The sequence below is a fragment of the Theropithecus gelada genome, chromosome 2, assembly GCF_003255815.1.
Source record: "Theropithecus gelada isolate Dixy chromosome 2, Tgel_1.0, whole genome shotgun sequence".
Lineage (NCBI taxonomy): Eukaryota > Metazoa > Chordata > Mammalia > Primates > Cercopithecidae > Theropithecus > Theropithecus gelada.
In genome coordinates, this window is record NC_037669.1 from 39,595,402 (window position 1) to 39,601,401 (window position 6,000).

Sequence of the window (6,000 nt, forward strand, 5' to 3'; positions counted from 1 at the left end):
AAATCTCTGTTGTGGCCCCACTAAAAGAACTTTCAACAAATGACTTAAGAATAATTACCAAAGAGGTCAGGCACAGTGGCTCATGGCTGTACACTCTGGGAGGCCGAGGCAGGTGGATTGCTTGAGCCCAGGTGTTTGAGACCAGCCTGGGTAACGTGACAAAACCTCATCTCTACAAAAAAACACACTGAAAAAATTACCTGGGCATGGTGGTGTGCATTTGTAGTCCCAGCTACTCAGAAGGCTAAGGTGGGAGGATCACCTGTGCTCAGGGAGGTAGAAGCTGCAGTGAGCCAATGATCAAGCCTCTGTACTCCAGCCTGGATGACAGAATGAGACCCAGAAAAAAAGAAGAAGAAGAAAAAGGACAATTACCAAACATGCACAGAATTAGGCATCAGAAGTCAAAAAAACAAAACTGAAGTTAAAAAACAAAACAGGGCTGGGCACAGTGGCTCACACCTGCAATCCCAGCATTTTGGGAGGCTGAGGTGAGTGGTTCACCTGAGGTCAGGAGTTCAAGACCAGCCTGGCCAATATGGCAAAACCCTGTCAAAATACAAAAAAATTAGGCAGGCTTGGTGGCACGCACCTATAATCCTGGCTACTCAGGAAGCTGAGGCACAAGAATTGCTTGAGCCTGGGAGGCAGAGCTTGCAGTGAGCCGAGATCTCGCCACAGCATTCCAGTCTGGGCGACAGATTGAGACCCCTCTGTCTCAAACAAAACAAAACAAAACAGGCTGGGGGTGGTGGCTTACCCCTGCAGTCCCAGCACTTTGAGAGGCCAAGGTGGAAGAATTGCTTGAGGCCAGAGATTCAAGAACAGCCTGCCCAATACAGTGAGACCCCATCCCTACAAAAAATAAGAAAATTAGCCAGGTGTGGTGGGGTGTGCCTGTAGTCCCAGCTACTTAGGAAGCTGAGGCAGGAGTATTGTTTGAGCTTAGGAGTTTGAGGATGCAGTGAGACATGATCACACTGCACTGTAGCCTGGGTGGCAGAGTGAGACCCTGTCTCAAAAACAACAATGAAACCGATAAAGGACCATGATTTCTGGTTTGATAATCAAAAGGAACTCTGATCTGGACCTGATAACAAACCAGTTCTTCCAGATTCATGGAAATATCCACTATTAACTACAGTACATAATTTGATTCATTAGGCAACTGACATTAATTTCTTCCATAAAAATATATTGGTGGGGAAATATTTTAAAAGCCACTAAAATGCTTATTTGACTTTTACTACCTGTCCTAAATTTAACCCAGGAAAATCTGTATAGACTGCTCCTGGACATTTAAATTTACCTAATAGGCCATTCAACATTTGGCAACTGAATTTTTTCCAAGTACCTCCCTCCCATAAGTATACATATGTATTGGTTATGATCTGTATGTTTTCCCATTGGGTGGAAGGCTTTCTTTGTAGATAAGCTACTGGTTCAGCTATGGCCAAACTTCTCTTTGAAAAAAATTATCCCTCCTTGGGGAACTCCCCTTGAGCTTCATAGTAACCAGGGAACCCACTTTACTAGCCACATGGACTTCTTATTATGCTTACCATCTTATAGGACTTACATTGTTCTTATCGTCCCCAATCTTCTGACCTGATAGAATAAACAAATGGAAGCATAAAGACTCAGTTGGCAAAATGTATGGAAAACTTGCACCTCCCTTAGTTTAAAGTTCTTCTCTTGGTTATTATTCTGAGAACCACTGCTTTTAGAGCTCACAAATTTTCACCTTTTGAAATAATCACAGGTCATCCTATGCATTTAATGCCCACTGTCTTTGACCCTCAATTGTTAACAGGAGAGATACTATATACAGTAGTGGACAAATATTATATTTTGGTAGAAAAATCTTTCCACAGTGTGCTCCTGCAGGACAAAGACCTAAAGCACCAAGACCTAAAGCTACAACCTGGTGATTCTGTCTATTTTGAAAAGACACCTATATGAAGACTCCCTCCAACCTCATTGGAAGGTCCCATATCGAGACCTTCTCACCAATCCCTGTATCACCAAACTCAAAGGCATTGACTCATTGATCTACATCTCTCATTTTAAAAGGGCTTCTACTTCTGCCTGGACCAGTACTCCAGCAGGTGATTTAAAGTTAAAGTTTATCTGTTATCTGAAGCAGACAACAATTGAAATAAACTGCTATTCCCAATATATCCAGACCAGGCCAATATATCCCTTTCCTTTTATTATTGGTCTCTTCTTACGTGCTTTTATTTTCCTGGGAAAATAATGCTCTAATTTGCATTTTCTAATCTATTTCCAAAATGAGAAACATAACCGATTTGTTGGATTTGGTACCAAAAATCTTCAATCTCCATGATGCAAGTGAACCCCTGGTCTAACTCATAATGGATTTTTTTTTTCTTTTTTTGAGACGGAGTCTCGCTCTGTTGCCCAGGCTGGAGTGCAGTGGTGTGATCTCGGCTCACTGCAACCTCTGCCTCCTGGATTCAAGCAATTCTCCTGCCTTGGCTTCCTGAGTAGCTGGGATTACAAGTGCGCCACCACGCCCAGCTAATTTTTGTATTTTTAGTAGAGACAGGGTTTCATCATGTTGGTCAGGCTGGTCTCGAACTCCTGACCTCATGATCTGCCCGCCTTGGCCTCCCATGCTGGGATTACAGGCGTGACCAGCGGTGCCCAGCCCTCATAACAGATTTTACTGATATTCCCCATGTAACTGTTCTAATTATACATTTAGTCCTTTTTACAAGGTCAAGCTTTTAGACTCACATATTCAGATTTCCTGTTTCACCCTAGCATTACCTAAGATCTACAGAAAAGGCCTTGAAGTTAGATTAAGATTATGCAAACAACATGCTGATAGAATTCAAGATAAAAGAAATTTGATAGCTTATAAAAATATTTCTGACCTTCATCCTCTAATTGTTGATGACCTCCAACAGTGCAATAGTTCAATAATAGAACCCTGGATAATTACTGTTGACACCCTCCCTACAAGTAACTGTTAATGCACAAGATACCCATCTACATGGAATTACCTGTTGTGCCACATTGAGATACATTTTCATCTGTCGGGGAGCCTACAGTCAGCTCTATTCATGGGCAACATCATGTCTCACTAAATGGAAAAAAAAGCACCAATATGGTCTAGGATATTTCTACATTCAGTTTAAACTAGCAAAATCTGAACATTGGTTGACACCTACTAACTTGCACCATCATATCAGAAAAGACACTCTACCTAGAGGCATAAACTCAGCAGGATGGGCCTCAGTTGTTAGATCCTTCTTCCTTTGGATTGGGGTTAGTACCTTAGAAATAATGGTGAGAAATTTATCCAGAACTATTTGAGCTCCAGTTGACTCCACAGCCAAAGCCATGGCAGCTCAACAGACTTCCTTAGATTTTCTGGCTAAAGTGGTTTTCAGTAACAGGATTGCTCTAGATTGCTTATTAGCTGAACAAGGTGGTATTTGTGCAATTGCTTACACTAGCTGCACATGGGAGTAGAAAACACAATTATGAAAGATAAAGGAACATGCCACCTGGCTCCAGAAACTTCCACCCAATGCATTTGGACTTTTCAATCTGTTTAGTGGCTTACCTTCAAAATAAGATTCATGGTTTAGAGCTATTTTTCTAACTGAATTCATGATACTATTGCTGCTTATTCTTGACATTATGATAGTTAAGTTACATTTTTGTTGCCTGTCTAATCTTTGCAAAGCCTGCTTTCCCAATAGGAAAATGGTAGTCCAGTGCTTCCAGACGATTGCTAATGCCTGTGTAACTAATAACATGGAATCCAATGCTGAATCCCAAGTAGACCTACCCTGTAAGGGTCTTTCCTTCTGGCCCCTTTGTTGTACAAATGTGGCTTGGGCCTCTAATGTTGACTCCTATTGACTCACATTTTCCCTCTAGTGTGGGGTCAGAACAACTAGGACAAGCACATCCTGGCACTGAGGGACGATCAAGTCTAACTTCAAGGATAGTTGACCAGTGATGCTTTCAGAGAAAGATCTTAGTCAAAAAAGGGAAATATGGGTGCGGTGGCTCACGCCTGTAATCCCAGCACTTTGGGAGGCTGAGGCAGGTGCATCATTTGAGGTCAGGAGTTTGATACCAGAATGGCCAACAGCTGAAACCTTGTCTCTAATAAAAATACAAAAATTAGCCTGAAGTGGTTGCACTTGCCTGTAATCCCAGCTACTCGGGAGGCCGAGGCACAAGAATTGCTTGAGGCTGGAAGGCACAGGTTCTAGCGTGCCGAGATGGCGCCATTGCCCTCCAGACTGGTCAACAGGACAAGACTCCGTCTCAAAAAAAAAAAGGGGGGGGGGGGGGCGCGGGAGCAGAATGTGAGAGTTGATTATCTAAATGGAGTCATTCCTGTCATACCCAACTAAAATTTAGGGGGCGGGGGTACATAGAGAAAAAACAAAAATGAAAACAAAACTCAGGTCTCAAAATCCTGCTCCAGAAACTGTCCAACAAGCCCACTTCAATGAAGCAGCTGTTACAGTTTTAAAACTAGTTTTACAAGGAAACAGCCACCATGACTTTAAAACTAGTTTTACTTAGGAATTGTGGCCACTGACCAATCAGAGCTCACCAGCTCCTGCAAAAACATGTTGCAAGCAGCAAAGAGCTTTCTTTCATAACCACCCGCATAGTCTTTCTCCTTTCCTGATAAAACCTCAACCATTTTTTTTTGTTCTACCACATATCAGAGACCACCCTGGTCTATGCATGTGTACCAGATTGCAACCCTATTTCTTTGTTTATTCCAAAATAAACCCTTTTTTGCTTGGAGATTCATCTCTCTACATATTTGTTATTGATAAAAGATTAAAAGCTAATAAGAGGCCGGGCGCGGTGGCTCAAGCCTGTAATCCTAGCACTTTGGGAGGCCGAGACGGGCGGATCACAAGGTCAGGAGATCGAGACCATCCTGGCTAACACGGTGAAACCCCGTCTCTACTAAAAAGTACAAAAAACTAGCCGGGCGAGGTGGCGAGCGCCTGTAGTCCCAGCTACTCGGGAGGCTGAGCCAGGAGAATGGCGTAAACCCGGGAGGCGGAGCTTGCAGTGAGCAGAGATCCGGCCACTGCACTCCAGCCTGGGTGACAGAGCGAGACTCCGTCTCAAAAAAAAAAAAAAAAAAAAAAAAAGCTAATAAGAGACTGTGTGAACATACACATAAATGAATAAAAGTTGGTGAACTATCTAAAATAATACCAAACCTGTGTTATTTTTGTCTTTAGCTACTGGTTGGGAAGAATTTCTTCATTTCTATAGCTGAGAGCCCATCAACCAAAATTCAGAACAAACTCCAATAAGTTGCAAAACACTGATCAAAATCAAATGCTCACTGCAGCCTCAAACTCCTGGGCTCAAGCTATCCTCCCACCCCAGCCACCTGAGTAGCTAGGACTACAGGCACATGACACCATACCCAGCTAATTTTGTTGCTTTTGTTGTTGCAGAGTGGATCTCGCTATGTTGCCCAGCGTGGTCTCAAACTCCTGGCTTCAAGTGATCCTCTTGCCTCAGCCTCCCAAAGTGCTGGGATTACAGGCATAAGCAACCATACCTGGCCTAAATGCTATACATACACACACACACACACACACACACACACACACACACACCCCTGTAAATTTAAAATTTCACCTAATGAGCCAGCTTAAACTGGAAATTTTATTTTCTAATAACATTTGTTTTTTCTGATTGAACTGTTATGTTTTCCAAAAGTACCAAAAGTTGATGTATAGCATTTAGAAGCTAAATGTAACTACTATGTAATGTAGTAGTAAATGTTACTGTGTAATAGTTACATAGTTACATAGTAACTAATAGTATGTACTAGTAGTACACAGTACTAATACTGCTGATACTACTGCTAGTACTACGTAACTACCAGTTACATAGTAGTTACATTTTGCTACTACTAGGGCAAGGGGGTAGAGTAGGGGGCATGGCATGCTAATTGGTTGGGTTGGAGAT